Source organism: Penaeus monodon, chromosome 18 (assembly GCF_015228065.2).
Source record: "Penaeus monodon isolate SGIC_2016 chromosome 18, NSTDA_Pmon_1, whole genome shotgun sequence".
NCBI lineage: Eukaryota > Metazoa > Arthropoda > Malacostraca > Decapoda > Penaeidae > Penaeus > Penaeus monodon.
In genome coordinates, this window is record NC_051403.1 from 46,552,711 (window position 1) to 46,571,300 (window position 18,590).

The following is an 18,590-nucleotide window of genomic DNA, read 5'->3' on the forward strand; positions in this document are numbered from 1 at the left end:
GTGTAGGGTGAGGCTTGTCAGCACACCCCGTCAGGAATGGTGAAAAGGTGAGTAGACAGCGTTGACGTGCGATATTCAGAGGAAGAGAGGTGCGAGTGCGGCCCGGCATGCTGGCCCTCAAACCACGTGACATCCATGTTGACGTTTGAGAGCTGGTCGGGCTCAGGGTGGCACTGGGCAAGGGCACTGCTCTTCCTCGGGCGGGGATGCACACTCAGCTGCTCAAGAGAAGCACTTTAGTTGAACCTTCGACAGCTGTCATGACTGTTATAACCTTCTTTTCTGCTGATAAAAAACTTACATTAAATACTAAAACAACTTGCAACATTTTGCAACGAAGGGTTGCATCTCATCCCACCCTCATAAAGTATTTCTTGTGTCACTTCCATGTCTAGTTAAATATAAACCCTTTTCGCAGTCGCCTTTGTACTCAGGCGATCGCGAAAGGCTGTAAACAAGTCCTCGTGTTTTTGTTTACATTACTTCGGTCCGTCGGCGCATACCTGGCGAAAGGTGTGCCTGATTGTCCGTCGCAAGTGATACCAGCCCGACGCTTTGGGCTACCTGGTATGAGTGGGGTTTACCTGACGTGTGTGGCTTGCCGTTTTGTTTACCTGACCTCAGCCTGCACTTAGCTGGGACTTCACCTGACATCGGAATGCGGGTATGTCTGGCGGGTACCGGGCATATCACGTGACTGGTGTGTCGTTTTTATTATTTATTTTTTTTTACGCGAGTCAAGTGGTTTGCGTGTCTTCTCTTTGCCAAAACAAGTGGTTTGTGTATGCGTGGATAGTACTTGTACCTGGCATAAGCTGAGACAAGTGGATTTTGTATCTGGTATTTGACTTGAGGTAAGTGGATTGTTTGCAGGGTATTTTTTTGAGACAAATGGAGTGTGTGTCTGGTATTTACTCGAGGCAGGTAGGCTGTTTGCCTGGTACGGTCGGATTTTATGCCTGGTATTTACAAAAGGTAAGTGGGCACAGGCAGGTATTTATCTAAGGCAATTGGGCAGTGTGTCTGGTATTTAACTCGAGTGGTTGGATTGTGTGCCTGGTATTTTGGCTGGAATTGAGAGGGCAGTGTGTATGGCATTACTTATAAATCATGTATGCTGTTTTAACGTGATTCCTGAATTTAAACTGATTGTGAACACTATACAACATATCACATTCTTAGTGACTAGTTTATGCACACTTTTCATAAGGTTATATCTATACATATTTTTCACATTGTATGGTTTTGTGAGTAGCTTGCGCCTATCAATATCTCATTTACTTAATATGAATCGGTTTTATGTAAAAATAACTGAATGCAACACCGTATTTTTCCTGTGCAATATACATGTTTTGTAACAATCCAGATTATATTATTAAACGTTGTTTTAATGTTTATTTTTTTAAAGTTTCCACTGTTTTCTCATCCTATTTTGGTATGCAAGTAACCCTGACCTTAATTTGTTTATATCAACTGGTTGTTTCAGACGAGTAATTTCATATCATAATGGTTTTGTTTCTTGTTTTTCATATTTTACGTTTGGTTATCTGTATTGTATTTATCGTTTTATTTATGTTCAAAGGGAGCTTTGCTTTCTCAATTTCTCATTATATAATTTGTATTATTTTCGTCTTTGGGTCATACATTTTTGCTTACGCTATGTATAATTTTCAACTTGTGATTAATAATCTATATCAGTTGTGTATCATGTTCTATGTCGAGGTTAATTACATGTACGTGTATATGTTTGTGTGTACATTAATGTGGGTACATGCTTTTTAATTTGTGTGTGTATATCTGTACGTTAATGTGTATGAGTGCTTGATTATGTAAGTGTGTATGTTTGTGTGTACATTTATGTGTGCGTGCTTCATAATTTATGTACGTGTGTGTGTGCTCTTACTAATTTATGTGTGTATGTTTGTGTGTACATCAGTGGATGTATTTTATTAATTTATGTATGTACGTTTGTGTTTACCTTAATGTGTTTGTGTGCTTACTAATTTATGTATATCTGTGTGTACATTAATGTGTGTATTGATATGTGCGTGCGTGCTTATTCACATGCCTGCGTATTCTTGTTACGAGTGTGGGCAAGCTAGTACACATGTATATGAGCTCGTTTACAAGCAGCGTGAATGAACGACAGCCATCCATCTTCGCCATGTAACTCGTCATAATAGGCCTATCCTCGTAGTTGAACGGCTATTAGGCTGAGTAGGCCTCCTCGTTGCCTCAAGATGATGAAAGCTTACGAGCTGCGGTCTCCTGTGATTCGCTTAAGAGTACGCTATCGAATGCGTTATATATATATATGTTGATTATATTATACTGTGGGAGGGTAAGGGAGGAGAAGAGGGGGTGGGGGAGGGGGAAGGGGGATAGGGGTGGGTGGGTACTTCGTGTTCTTTTTGCATGAAGCGTAATGCTTGAGCTCTCGTTGCCATACGCTGGTCTGCTCTTTTATTTATTTTTTTTCTCTCTCTGACTTTCTACATTACGGTTATTTCACATTTTCTGGCCGTTCTTTCTGTAGGCGGTTTGTGAGATGCTTCTGCCCGGCGCCTTTGGGGTCGGTCGTGCTGCCCAGGACTTCACTCTGGTTTGGTTTGTGACTTTGTTGTTTGACGAGATATGGCAGATGGACGGGCTTGTAAACACATAGATATACAGACATAACACACACACACACACACACGCACACACACGCACACACACGCACACACACGCACACACACACACACACACACACACACACACACACACACACACAAGCAAACAAACATATACACATTAATGTTAACATCTGTTCATAAATATGTTCATTACCCTACATAAATTCACCTACGAATTATTTATAAATTTGTTCATTACCCGATTTAAAAAATCCGTGTAAGTAATCAAAGGACAAAAAGAGAGAGAGAGAAAAAAAAAATCAACCAAAGAAAGGAAAAGTGAAAATAGAAAACACGACACCCAAAGAGAGAGAGAGAAAGAAAGAGAGAGAGAGAGAAAAGTCAAAACAGAATTCAGATCTTATCCCAAAATCTCGGTGAAGATGCGGTTATGACTCGTGCCAGAGGGCGTAGGAGAGAGAGAGAGAGAGAGAGAGAGAGAGAGAGAGAGAGAGGGAGGGAGGAGGGAGGGAGAGAGAGAGGAGAGAGAGAGAGAGAGAGGAGAGAGGAGGGGAGAGAGGAGAGAGGAGAGGGAGAGGGGAGAGGAGAGGGAGAGGAGATGGTGAGGAAGGAGAAATGGAGGAGAAGAAGGGAGGGGGAGAGGGAGAGGGAGGAGAGAAGGAGAGAGGGAGAGGAGGGGAGAGGAGAGAGAGGAGAGTGAGGAGGAGAGGGAGAGGAGGGGAGAGAGGGAGAGGAGAGGGAGAGAGGAGAGGAGAGAGAGAGAGAGAGAGAGAGAGAGAGAGAGAGAGAGAGAGAGAGAGAGAGAGAGAGAGAGAGAAAGAGAGATAGAGAGATTAAGACATTTTCGTAAATGTTACATGTACTTTGTGTCTGTAAGAATGTATATAATATTTTTTTGTGTGTGTGTTTTTTTATACATTGTGAGCTTGTGATATATGTTTATCAGATAAACAGAGCATGTTTGCATATACTTATATAGCTGAATGTATGAATTCAAATGTACTCGAACAGATATATTAACAAGCACACACACACACACACACACACACACACACACACACACACACACACACACACACACACACACACACACACACACACACACACACACACACACACACACACATGTACACGCACACACACACACACACACACACACACACACACACACACACACACACACACACACACACACACACACACACACACACACACATATATATTATACGTGCGTATATAGGTATGTCTATTTATCTGTCTATATATTCATATAGTATGCCTGTATGATATTATCTGGTAGTGCTATAATAATAATGATGTGTAACAAAATAGTGAAAACAATCACATATCAACTCTACTATAAACAACAACGAACTTCCAACCTCTCGGAAATTTAGAAAATAAGGCAAACCCCAATCTCAAAACTTTAACCTCAATACCCCGCAGGTCAGTCTTTCAGTCCCTTCCCGGTTCCCCGCGTAGGCCCAAGCTGCCACGAGAAATTCCTCCCCGGACAGAGGAGGAGGCGGGAGGAGTATGTCAAAGGCGGAGTGCGCTGCCCGTAGAATTGTGACGAAAGGGGGGTGGTGGTGGCTGTGAAGGAGTGAGAGGTGTGTGGATATTAAGAAGACGGGGGGATATAACTATAACATCGGTGAATGTTTGTCTCTCTGTTAATCGGCATGTGTATTTGTATATTCATACAGAGAGAGAGAGAGTTGGGAGGGAATGAGGGAAGGAAGTAAGGGAGGAGGGAGGAAAAGAGAGGGAGGAGGGAGGAAAAGAGAGGGAGAAGGAAGGACAGACAAAGAAGGAGACAGACATAGACATACAGAGTTAGAGAGAGAGAGAGAGAGAGAGAGAGAGAGAGAGAGAGAGAGAGAGAGAGAGAGAGAGAGAGAGAGAGAGAGAGAGAGAGAGAGAGAGAGATAAAAAATGAGAACTTCTTCCGTGAGATAAAATCAAATTGTTTTCGAGTGAACTATATGGTCGCTTCAGAAGTCACATCCCGTGAACCACACACGCTGCACCCATCTCTAACTCATACTTCCGTGGATAGATAAACATGTAGGTCGATAGATGTTTAGTCATTTATGTGGACTCTATATTTCATCCACATATATTTTGTGTTTATGCTTTGAAATCGTGTTAGAGGGCAACCCAAAAGAGCCAGGTGTAATGTCCCCTTTTATGTTATATATATTCTTCGTGATATTTACGGGCGCAGGACATGTGTAATGTGTATCGTGCGATTCAATTACTAAAGCTTGTGCCCCAGACTTCCCAAACCTACCTAACGTGGTTTGATTTTGGAGAAAAAAAAGTCACTCATGAACTGAGTTAGACGGTGGCAGTGTCTCGTGCGAAGCGGTTGGCGGTTCGTCAGCGTCTGTGATTGTCAGGGACTTTCCAAAACCCTTGAAGGCTAAAGGGTTACATGATCCTATGATACAGTTAGCATATGTAAACTTTGTTTGTGATACTTGCCGTTAATAACCCAGTTCTGAAAATGCATAGATCCTAGTTTTGTTAACGGCAATCGTGGTTAAATAAGAGTAAAAATGAATTGAGAGTAATTGAAATAAGAGTGAGATATATAAAGTTCAAGTTATCGAAGGTGGCGTGTGGTGGCCGTAGAGTCGCGCCGAAGGTATGCTCAGCCTTCTCCCTCCCCTTCCTCTCCTGCGCGTCCTCCACCTCCCCCGCCCCTCCTCCTCCCTCTTCTCCCCCTCCTCCACACCACTACCACCACATCCACCACCATCACCACCTCCTCCTCCTCCTCCTCCTCCTCCTCCTCCTCCTCCTCCTCCTCCTCCTCCTCCTCCTCCTCCTCCTCCTCCTCCTCCTCCTCCTCCATCTCGTAGTCCGCAGCCTCTCCACTCCCTCCCCTCCGCCTCTCGTGCTGACTGTAGACTTGTCTCGTAGTCATTTCTGTCTTTGTGTTGCACCATAGACAGCCTGGCACACGGGCGACTCGCCGGCTGTGTCTTAATGCGGTCCTTCGATTAGGTGGCCGGCAAGCGTGTAATCTGATGACGAGTTAGTTAAGCGAGCAGTTTAGTTGTTCCGACGCACACAAACAAGCATGCGAGTATAGGAGTGGGGTCTGCCTGGCTTGGCGGTTAACAAGCAGTCTCACTGGCTGTTTGGCTGATTGGCTAACAGGTACATGATTAGGTGGCTGTCTGGCCGGCCTTTGTGGCGAGTCTCCCTCGAGTAAAAGGTTACCATTTTTGTGTAGAGGGCGCTGCCTTTCTGGTAATCTGTGTATGTCTGAATGGGACCACCTTTATGCACGTTTTCTTCTCCTTAAGAGTGTCCCGTAGCGACTTGAATGAGCACATGGTACCGCTGCGGAGGACACATAGCGTTCTCGCGGAGTCCCGGCGCGCGCGCCATGACGGTGGCAACCGTTGAGACGTCATAATTACATGAGCCAGAAGTCGCCAACGGCTCCCGAGTGCGCATGCGTCGCGGTTGTGAAAGGTCAGCCTTTAGTGTAGCAAAGGTCCCGTAAACCACACTTTGCTCGCAGACTGAGACGAGTTTTTGAACGGACTTCGCTTGACTTCCCCGCGCGACGCTCCTGCTGTCCTTCCCGTCCGCACGCCTCTGGAATGTCGTCTGCGAAATCCCTTTTCTTGATCGGTTTGATTGGGGTTGATGATTCTGTTTTGTACCGTACCGAGGTGTGTTGCTTAGGAGGATTGTCCTGTATCATTTTGGTCGACAACTACCAAGAACTCCGCTTCGTTTAATCGGTTTCACGACAACCGCGGATTATTTCACCTTTAGTTTGCCTTACGCTCCTCTCCACTTATCCAGATTTTTTCCCCACATCGAATTAACCCTAAAGTTGCGAACCTGTTCTTCCTGTCTCTTATTTATCTCCACCTTCCTCTTCCTACAATTTGCCAATCCCTTTCATCGCCCTTTTCCCTTTCTCTTCGACTGTTTTTTTTTTACGCAACCTTCCTGGACATAAAAATCCCTTCCCCCCTCTCCCCCCCCAGGTCACCTCCCTGGGTCACAGGTCATCTCGAATCTCGCCTCTTTTCTCGCGTCTCCTCGCCTCATTTACCTCGAGCTCGCGGCAGAAATAAAGTCGATAATTACCTCTCTAAAATGGAACTATTGAATATGTAAATTCAGACATTAAACCGATAGCGGAGTTTAACACCCGATAAATTTTATCACTGATACACATTAGTAATTAGGGCTGAGGGGGAGTCGTAGGCAGGTTGATGGGGTCGCCAAAGGGGCGGTTCTCTCTACGTTTCATCTCCGAGTCCTGGGAGGAACAGAGGCTCGTGGGACCCAATGCTCGTTGTCTCATTACCCAGGATAAGATTTTTTTTTTTTATTGATCGGATCTTCATTTGAGCTGCGTTTTTTTCCCCGATAGATACATTTCTCCTCCAAAAGTGATGTTTATATGTTTCGTTTTCCTTTTTTCTTCCCCTTTCTCCTACCCCTCTGTTCACCTTCCTTTCCCATCCTCCCTAATCCCATCTGCCTTTCTTTCGTCTGTCACCTCCCCCTCTTGTCCATCCCTTCCCTCACTTTCCTTCCCTCTTTCCACTCTCCCCCTCTCCCTCTCCCTCTCCCCTAAGTCCCTGTTCTCATCCTAATTCACCCCCTCCCCCTCCCCCAACCTTTACTGTTCATCTTCCTCCCAGCTGTTCCCCAACGTCCATCGGAGGTTGGCGATGGGCGGGGGAGGAGGAGGGGGAGGGAAGGGAGAGAAAGAGGGAGGAGAGTGAAAAGGGAAAGGGAGGAGGGGGATAGAGGAGGGAGAGGGGGACGGGGAAGGAGGAGGGGTGGTAATTGTGGGAAGAGGAGGGAGATAAAAGGAGAAGAGAAAAAGGAAGGTCAAGAAAGGTATAGGAAAAAGAGAAGCAAAAATAGATAAAGAGGAAGATCAGAGAGAAAATGGGGGGTGGAAAAGAGGGAGGGGAAGGGGGGCGGGCGTCAAATGACCCCAAACACCACAAGGGACGAGTAATTAGCGATGCAGCAGGACACCCTCCGCCCTCAATCGGTCATTAGGTTATCACCCTCGCTCTCCGCCCTGATATCCTAATATCCTGATGCCCCAGTATCCTCATGCCCGTTTCCAATACCCTACTATCCAAAGGCTCTGGTCCAATACCCTAACATGCTAATGACCTGATACCCCAATATCCCAATGCCCTCATTCCTGACTGTTCCGATTTCCTGTTTCATGCCATATAATTAAAGTATATGGTATCAGTGTGCCCTAATGCTGCAGTGTCGAAATATCCTGATATACTAGCGACCTCGTGTCCTAGTGGTCCAATGTCCTAAAATCCCAATGCCCTGATCTCCCGATGCCCAAAAGATCCCGATATCCTACACGTACTTTTATTCTGGCATCCAAATATCCCAATTTCCTAATATCCTAATACCCTTTTTATCCCAACAAAATATCCTGACACCATGTCCTATTGCCCTAAAATCCCCAAATCCTTCATGTGCTAACATCCTAACGCCCACGTGTCCTAATGACCCAGTGTCCTAATATCCCAACGACGAAGTATCCTAAAATCCTAACATCCTAATATCCTAGTATCCTAATATCCTAATGGCGCGCTACCGTCGACCGCCATGACTTAGACCCCCCACCCCCACCCCACCCCACCCCCTATCTGCCCCGACGTTCTCACTGTTCTTATCTGCTCTCACTTGCTTGTTCTCTCGTTCGCTTATTATCTAGTTGGCTTGTTCTCTCGTTCGCTTGTTCTCTCGTTCTCCTGTTCTCTCATTTGCTTGTTCTCTCGTTTGCTTGTTCTCTCGTTTGCTTGTTCTCTCGTTCGCTTGTTCTCTCGTTCACCTGTTCTCTCATTTGCTTGTTCTCTCGTTCGCTTATTCTTCCATTCGCTTATTCTCTCGCTTATTCTTCCATTCGCTTGTTCTCTCGTTCGCCTGTTCTTTCATTTGCTTGTTCTCTCGTTCGCTTATTCTTCCATTCGCTTGTTCTCTCGTTCGCCTGTTCTCTCGTTCGCTTATTCTTCCATTCGCTTGTTCTCTCGTTCGCTTATTCTTCCATTCGCTTGTTCTCTCGTTCGCCTGTTCTTCCATTCGCTTGTTCTCTCGTTCGCCTGTTCTTCCATTCGCTTGTTCTCTCGTTCGCTTATTCTTCCATTCGCTTGTTCTCTCGTTCGCCTGTTCTTCCATTCGCTTGTTCTCTCGTTCGCCTGTTCTTCCATTCGCTTGTTCTCTCGTTCGCCTGTTCTTCCATTCGCTTGTTCTCTCGTTCGCCTGTTTTTCCATTCGCTTGTTCTCTCGTTCGCCTGTTCTTCCATTCGCTTGTTCTCTCGTTCGCCTGTTCTCGTTCTTGAGTTCGTGTTGTGCAAGTTGTCCACATTCCATCCCTTCTTGAGACGCGGGCCGAATGCCACCGCCAGGCGGCTCGTGACGGGATTGTGTGATGGAGGAGGGAGGGAGGGAGGGAGGGAGGGCCCTTTGTCGTTCGCTTATTCTCCTGTTCCATTATTTTCTCGTTCGCTTGTTGTCTCGTTCGCTCGTTCTCTCGTTTGCTAATTTACCTCTTCTGTTATTCTCTCGTTTGCTTGTTTTCTCGTTCGCATAATCCCCTCATTCGATTATTCTCTCCTTCCCTCTTCCCTTGCTCCTTCTCTTCTTCGCTCATTCTTTTATTCTCTCGTTCCTTCTCTCATTCGCTTATTCTACTCGTGTTCTTGTTCTTCCCTTCTTTCGTTCTTTTTTTTTTTATTTGCTCTTTTTTCTCCTCTCCCCTTTTCACTCTTTTCTTCTCTCCTTTCCTTATTCTTTTTTCATTTCTTCTAGTTATTTTTTCTTTCTTTATCTTTATCCCTTAATCCTCTCTTTTGTTTATATTTCTTTTTTCTCCCCCCTCTTATTTCTCTCTCTTCCCTCTCACCCTTTCTACTCTCCCTTTACCTTATCCTCTCCTCTCTCCTCCCTCCCTCTCTTCCCTCCTTCCCCCTCAATTTCCTTTCTTACTTCTCCCTCCTTCCCTCCCACCTTTCCTCCCTCCTTTTTCCCCTCCCTCACCCTCCTCCCCTGCCGCCTTCACGTAATAACCTTGTGCCGTCGCTCGTTGTCCCCCTCGCCGCCGTGCACAACAGCGCAGCGCGCTTCTAGTAATATAATATATTTTTTCGTGCGTGAGTCTGCGTTGTTGCATCGCGCCGGTTGAAACCAGAAGCGGGCACAGCGCATGTTACGCACGCAATCTTAAATATAGATAGCTCGGTGTATGTGTTAGTGTTGATGCCTGGTTGGGTGGTATGATGGGTATAAGTTGTGATGCCGGTTAGTGTTGATGATCCTGCTAGGGTGGTGATGCTGTTAGTTGATGACCGGTTGGGTGAGCCTGGTTGAAGGTGTGAGGTTTAGGCTGGTACGACCTGGTTGGTGTGATGCACGGGTTTAGGGTGGGAGGCCTGGGTTTGGTGGATGACCTGGGTTAGGTGGTGATGACCTGGGTTAGGGTGGTGATGGCCTGGGTTAGGGTGGTGATGACCTGGGTTAAGGTGGTGATGGCCTGGGTTAGGGTGGTGATGACCTGGGTTAGGGTGAAGGTGATGACGTGGGAGAGCGTGGTGATCGAGGCGCGTGGTGATGACCTGGGTTAGGGTGGTGGTGGTGTAGGTTAGGGTCGGAATGGCAGAGCTTAGGGTGATGATGACCTTGGCAAGGTTGGTGATGACTAGGTTAGAGTGGTTATGACATGGGCGAGCGTGATGATCTAGGTCAAGTTGGTGATGACATAGGAGAAAATGGTGATGACGGGGTTGATGACTAAGTTTAGGATGTGATGACTTAGGGTGGTGATGACAAAGGGTGTGATGACCTAAGCTAGAATGATGGTGATAGACAAAGTTGGTGATGAACATAACACGTCAATGGGATAATGGGGGATTTCAGAGCTAGAAGGGAGTAAGATTATTAAAAGAAAATAAGTTGGTTATGGTTTAAGAAAGCGTGATATGGTGCACTCCCAAACCCACAAAATTCACTCGTTCATCCACTCTCTCAGTCGGTAGCTCACTCACTCGCAAGGTCTCTCACTCACTCATAAAATTCACTCATTTACTGTCACTAGCTCACTCACTCATTGTCTTAGTGACTCACTCGCAAACTCACTCATTAAAATCGCTCGTTCACTCACTTCATTCACTGTCTCACTCATTGACTCACTCGCACACCCGTAAAATTCACTCGTTCACTCACTCTTTCACTCGCTCACCCACTCGCTCACGCACGCACGCATGCGCACGCACGCACACTCACACTCACACCACACTCACACTCACACTCACACTCACACTCACACCACACTCACACTCACACGCACACTCACACTCACACACACACACACACACACACACACACACACACACACACACACACAAAGCGTTTCTATAGAACGTCAACAACTATCGAGTTCTTTGGTATGGAAAATAAAGAATGGCAACCGACTATTGAAAGAGAGAGAAAGCAAGTGGCATTAAAGGTGGAGGAGGAGGAAGTGGGAGAGGAAGAGGAGGAAGGAGAAAAATTATGATAATGATAATAATGGTGATGATAATGATAGTAATGATAATTATGATAAAAGAAAAAAAACAATAAGAAAAGGGAGAAAAAAGTAAAAGGAAAGAGGAAAAGAAAGAAAAAGAGATTAAGAAGAATAGCTGATGAAGAGGAAAAAAGGAAAAAGGAAAAATACAAAAGATGAAGAGCAAAGGGAGAATACGAAGAGAGAAAAAAAACGAATAAGAAAATGAGGAGAAGAAGAAGAAGAAGAAGAAGAAGAGGTGGTGGTGGTCCAGAAGATGGTGGGGTACAGCGAGGGAGGGAGGGAGGGGGAGAGGGGAGAGGGGGGAACGGAGACTTGCGAGTGACCAAGCAGCATTCCACACTCAGCCAAACACGGGTGTTGACTGGCCTGCTTGTGCCCGTGTGTGTACCCCTCCCCCCCTCCTGCCCCCTCCTCTGCCTGTTCCTGAGGTCCGTCCCCTTCTCCTTCTCCTCCTCCTCCTCCTCCTCCTCCTCCTCCTCCTCCTCCTCCTCCTCCTCCTCCTCCTCCTCCTCCCGTCCCCTTCTCCTTCCTCTCCTTGCCTCTCCCTTTCTCTCTCTTTCTCTGTCTCTCTGTCTGTCTCTATCTCTTGTATCTTCTCTTCTCTTTCTCTGCGCCTGTTTCTCTCTCTCTCTCTCTCTCTCTCTCTCTCTCTCTCTCTCTCTCTCTCTCTCTCTCTCTCTCTCTCTCTCTCTCTCTCTCTCTCTCTCTCTCTCTCTCTCCCTCGCTCGCTCGCTCGCTCTCATTTTTTTCCTCTCTGTCCGTTTTCTCTTTCTTTCTTTCTCTTTCTGTTTGTCTCTCTCTTTATCTCTTTCTCTCTTTCTCGTTTTTTTCTTCAACAATCAGCCACGTCTTTTTTAAAACCTCAGATACGTGATAGAAACTATTTTACAATTAGACTTATATTTTGCACTAATGATAATGTTGATGATGAGAATGATAAAGATATTGATGATAATCATCATGGTCATGATAATGATATTGGTATTGCCAGTAATGGTGATAATAATAGCAACAATAGTAATGGTAAAAATATGAGTAAGAATAGAAATTATAAGAATAGTAATAGTACTACTCGTAATAGGAATAATGATAACAATAATAATAATAATAATAATAATAATGTTGAAGATAATAGTGATAATGATAAAGAAATGGTAATAATAATGGAAATGCTGATAATAACAACAATGGTAATAATGATACTATTCTTATTATTATGGTTACTACTATTATTATAATAATCATTAGAATGATAAAAATGAAAAGGATATCCATTATCATTGCCTTAATGATAGACTTAATGTTAACAGCAATTTAATGAAAATGATATTAATAATGACAACAATAACAATTATATTTGTCATCATTATCACTATATTATTATCATCATCGTCGCTGTCATTATACTAGTAGTGCTACCATTGTGTTACTGTCATTATTTTTGCTTTTAGTAGGAGTATTAATATCATTTTCATTGTTCCCATTATTATTGTATCATTATTATCATTATTAATATTATCAGTATTATTATCATTACTATTATTAATGTTATTCTCCTTTTTATTATTATTGTTATAATTGTTATTATCGCTATTATTATTATTATCGTTATTTTCATTATTATTGTCATTATTAATATTATCATCTACTCTTACTGCTACTATCGCTATCACTATTATTGTTGTTGTTGTCATTATCATCATTATTGGTGTTATTACTTTTATTATAATGATAACAATTATTATTGTTATCACTATGATAAGAATGATAATGATAGTAATAATGAGGATGTTTACTATTATAATTATATTCATCATTATTATTACTATCATTATTTTCTTGGATAATGTTATCATTCATTTTGTCATCTTTAACATTATTGTTAACATTATCCTTAACTTTGTTATTCGTACTCCTCTTGTAGTAACAACTATTTCTACTACTACTAAAATTATTACTACTACTACTACTACTTCTACTACAGTTCTTACTACTACTACTACTACTACTGCTGCTATCACTGCTGTTAGTATTACTACTCTTATTGTTTTTACGTTACTGTCTAGGTGATGATGTCAAACAATACTACTGATGATGTCAGTGACAGCATGAATGGTGGTGGTAATCATGATAATTGCTACTCGGCGACTGACGCCAATAATGATAATGGGATGGGGGGGTGGTGATGATGATGATTATGATGATGGTGGTGATAATGATGTGATGATTATAACAATGATGTTGATTATGATAGTGATGATTATGGCAATGAGGATAATGATGACAAAGACGATGGTGGTGATGATAGTGGTAATGATAATGGCAATCACAGTGGTAATCATCATTATTCTACTGTTGATATCACTGATAATATTATCTAGTGAGAAATAGCAGACGAAAGCTAGGTCGCGATTGCAATTTCGATATTAAGTATTATAACTCAAAAATAAATAAATGAATAAATAGATAAATAGATAAAAAACGCTCGGGCTATTAAAAAAAAAAAAAACATAATTATAGTTTATTCATTCCTACACTTTGACATGAAACACACGCACGCACGCACGCACGCACACACACACACACACACACACACACACACACACACACACACACACACACACACACACACACACACACACACACACACACACACACAAAAAAAAAAAATTTATTCAACTCTACCTTTATTCATCACACAAAGTGACACGCATAAAACACACACAAAAATATATATATAAAAGTAAAGAATAATAAAAAAACAAATATTTAAAAGTAAAGAATAAAGAAAAATCTACGAATTTATCTCATTAATTACGACGAGACCGCTCTGTTTATTGGTCCGAGTGGCCGGCGATGGAAACTATTCCTCTTGACCTTGACTCTGCCTTGCTTCGTGGGGCGGGGGGGGGGAGGAGGAGGAGAGAAGAAGAAGGAGGAGGAGGAGGAGAAGAAGAGAAGAAGAGAAGGAAGAAGAAGAAGAAGAAGAAGAAGAAGAAGAGAGAGAAGAAGAGAGAAGAGAAAGAAGAAGAGAGAGAAGAAGAGAGAAGAAGAAGAAGAAGAGAGAAGAAGAAGAAGGACGAGGAGGGGGGAGAGGAAGGAGGAGACAGGAGAAGAAGAAGGAGGAGGAGAAAGAGAAGGAGAAGAGGAAGAAGGAGGAAAAGGAAGAGGAAGAAGAAGAGGTGGTGGCGGCGGTGACGATGGAGGTGGAGCAGATAGACAGTGAGATAAAGCAAGTGGGTGAGAAGAAGCGAGAGAGGAGAGGAGGGAGAGGAAGGAGAGAGTGGTGGCGGTGAGTGAGTGGTGAGGTGGGGATGAGACGAGTGAGTGAGTGAGCAAGTGGGTGAGAGAGTGAGCGAATGAGTGAGCGAGTGGGTGAGTGAGTGAGTGAGCGAGTGGGTGAGTGAGTCTCGGATGAGAATAGCGCCGATAACGAGTGAGATGAAAATGAAAATAAGGGCGAAAGAGAATGAAAATGAGGACGAGGAAGATGATGAGGATGAGGTTGACGAAGGGACAGGGGTTCAGGGGTTAAAACTTTTTTTTTTTAGATAAAAGTCATTCCGCGTTTGTTAGAGATTTTGATTTTATTTGGGATATCTTTATTACATAAAAAAACGAATAGCTATTTTCTTATCAATATCGCATTTGTTATAAGATCCTCGTTATCAACAATATTATTCTCCACGATCATTATCTCTTCAATATCATCATTATCAGATAAGACAATTAAAGAATATATGTTTCCGTGTAATTATGAGTGCCTGTGTATATTTGTGTAAGTTTGTGCATGTGTACGTAAGCGTGTGTATGTATGTGTGTATATATTCATGTGTATAACTACACTGAATGTGTATCTATGTTCATATAGAGTAAGCATGTGAGAGTGAACGAGTGCGTGAGTGGGTGAGCGAGTGAATTAGTGGGTGAGTGAGTGAGTGAGTGAGAGAATTAGCAAGTGCGTGAACGAGCGAGTGAGTGAGTGAGTGAGCAAGTGAATTAGCGGGTGAGTGAGTGAACGAGAGAATTAGCAAGTGAGCGAGTGAGTGAGTGAGTGAGCGAGTGAGTGTCTCGGACTGAATCGCATACCAGACGCACCAACTTGGAAGCTTCCTTCAGCCACTCCCTTGTCGTCCCCCCCTTGCCCCCAACCCCGCCCCCCCTCCCACAGCTCAGCCCCCCCCCCCCCGTCTCAGTCTCTTCTCGTGCCCCCTCTCCAACCTCTTCTTGTCCTCCCCTCCTCCTCCAACTCCTCCTCCTCTTCTTTCTCTTCCTCTTCTTCTGCTGCTCCTCCTCCTCCTCCTCCTCCTCCTCCTCCTCCTCCTCCTCCTCCTCCTCCTCCTCCTCCTCCTCCTCCTCCTCCTCCTCCTCCACCTCTCCTCCTCCTCCTCCTCCTCTTCTTCTTCATCATCATCATCATCATCATCATCATCATCATCATCATCCTTCTCTCCCTCCTCGTCTTCTCTTCTTCTTCTTCTTCTTCTGCTCCTCCTCCTCCTCCTCCTCCTCCTCCTCCCCCCTCCCCCCTTCTCCTCCTCCTCCCTCTTCCCCCTCCTCCTCCTCCTCCTCCTCATCATCTCATCTCTCTCTCTCTCTCATCCTTGCCCCCCTTCCTCTTCCCTTGGCCCCGCCCCTATCCACTCCTTCCCTTGGCCACGCTCCTTTCCTCTTCTTCCCTTGGCCACGCCCCTTTCCACATCCCACGCCCACTCGAAGTTCTATTCAATAACTATAGAAGAGTGTAGGCAGAAGACACCGTTTTTATCTTTCATTCAGTAAGTGTTAACTTTATTTTCTTGTCATTGCGATGTTGTTAATATAAGACATATTTTTTCAATAGTATTTAAAGAAAAGATTATTGGTGCTGTTGTCATTCTGTTTGTTATTATAGTTAAGAAAATACTAGGCCTATGCTAATTTTTTGTGTTTTTCTGATAACGATGGGTACCGATTGTCATGCTGATAATTGTTATTAGAACTGTTATTAACAATGTGAGGGTAACGATCTATTATAAGAATATTGGTACTAATTGGTGGTAAATATTTCGTAATTTCGGATATTCTTTCATTATCATCATTATCATCACCACAGCTATTATGAGCAACTGTGTCACCCCCCTCCCCCTCCCCTTCCCTCTCCTTACCTTCCCCCCACCCTCCTCTGTTAACACTCATACAACCTTCACTCGCTTCCTCCTCTCTCCCCTTCCCTCCTCCCCTCTTCCATCCCCTCCCTCCTCTTCCTTCCTCTTCCCTCCTCCTCTTCCTCCCCTTCCTCCCACATCCCCCTCCTTCCCCCCCCTCCCTCCCGACTCGCCCAGGCCTTGCGCTGTGAACGTGTGCTGTGTGCTGTGTTGTGCGTGTTTGTGTGCGTGTAGCTATGTGTTTGTTTGTGTGTGTATTTTTATGTGTATGCATGCATGCATGTATGTATCCATGCATGCATGCATGTATGTATGTATGTATTTGTGCGCGCGCATGCAACCTGTATATGTGTGTGTGTGAGGAATTTGAACTTGTATATGTACGCGTATGTACCTACACATCTACCTATGAACGTATTAGGACACACGTATATACCCGTGTACGTATCTGTATGTAGATCTTAGTTATTGTTTTCTGTCCTTCCTTCCTCTCATGTCCAGCTCAGCCTCTCTCTCTCTCTCTCTCTCTCTCTCTCTCTCTCTCTCTCTCTCTCTCTCTCTCTCTCTCTCTCTCTCTCTCTCTCTCTCTCTCTCTCTCTCTCTCTCTCTCTCTCTCTCTCTCTGACTCCTTTGCGTGGGGAGGGAGAGGGAGGGAAGGTGACAGAGTCAAAGCCAGACAGACAGACAGACAGACAGACAGACAGACAGACAGACAGACAGACAGACAGACACGGAGGGAGAGAAAAAGTGTGTGTGTAAGGGGATAGTTTCTTCGAATTGGCGGAGGGGGAGACGCGAATTCGTGTACGCATGTTGGTTGTCTGTGTTTGTATGAAAGGGGTATAAGTCTCGCTAAATCTGTTGTGCGTAATTTTATAATTAATTTGCATAATTAAAGTACTTGTGGGAAAAATGAATGGGTATGTATGTGTAGCATTGTCTGCAGCATGTATGGAGTAACATAGCTTATTTCACATGCATAATTTGTATCCATACTGGCAAAATGGATTTAACCCAAAGGAAGCCTACATGACCGAGGATATATATATATATATATATATATATATATATATATATATATATATATATATATATGTATGTATGTATGTATGTATGTATATATATTTTTACACACACACACACACACACACACACACACACACACACACACACACACACACACACACACACACACACACACACACACACACACACACACACACACACACACACATTTCGTCAGTAAATAGTTCCGTTAATTACAGGTTGCTTGTCAAGTATCACTTCGCATATTATCGTGGTCTTGGTGTCATCGCGGCCATGATGATAATAAAAATGGCATTGTGAATTTCTTTTATAAATGTAAGTGTTTATCATTCGTGAATCTCATCGGTATCACATTTGCTATAATTGTGATCATCATAGTTGTCTATAGTCATCTTTATAAAAGCGAAAATCGGGTGTAATGCTAACAAACGCAGTAACGATATTGATACTACACGTCACCATACCGTCAATAACCTCATTTATCACCATGTTTATATTAATGTTTGTTAGTAAAGGCAATATTGCCCCAGTGCGATTAACATCAGTAAATTCGTCGTCCTGTTAATGATATTAGCAAATAATAGTAGGGAGGATAGTGATAATCATTGCAGTTAGTAGCAACAACAATAAAAGTGGTTGTGATAGAAGTGCTAGTGATGGGAACAGTAGAGCTAGTAAAAGAATTGATGATTATAGTTCAACGTTAGCGTCAGTAATGGTGAGAGTTGTAATAGGACCAATAGCAGTGGTAGTCCAGGTCATAGTAATAGTAATGGTAGTCGTGGTAGCAGTTATGATAGTGGTGGTAGTGGTGGTGGTCGTGGCATCTGTAGTTGCAGTGCTGGTAACATCATTGTTTGTGGTGGCAGTAATAGTACTGGTGAGAGTAGCAGCAGTAGTAGTAACAGTTGTAGTAGTAGTAACAGTAGTATTAGCAGCAGTAGTAGTAGTAGTAGTAGTAGTAGTACCAGTAGTAGTAGTAGTAGTAGTAGTTGTACCAGTAGTAGTAGTAGTAGTAGTAGTAGTACCAGTAGTAGTAGTAGTAGTAGTACCAGTAGTAGTAGTAACATCAATGGTCGCTGTAATATTTGTAAAATAGCACGAGTAACGATGATCTTTTTAGTAGTAAAGCTAAGGTGTTCGTGGTAAAATTGCTATATAGGAACA

The 18,590-nt window shown here is 43.6% G+C and overlaps 1 long non-coding RNA gene across 1 annotated transcript in view; it reads left to right on the forward strand.

The window, feature by feature from the left end:
- The window catches only part of LOC119584537, a 45,466-nt gene that overhangs the window by 299 nt on the left and 26,577 nt on the right, over positions 1 to 18,590 (forward strand). The window contains exon 1 of the long non-coding RNA XR_005229825.1: positions 1 to 47. This exon is cut by the window's left edge and continues 299 nt beyond it. This is a non-coding gene — a long non-coding RNA (uncharacterized LOC119584537). The remainder of the gene's footprint in view (positions 48 to 18,590) is intronic.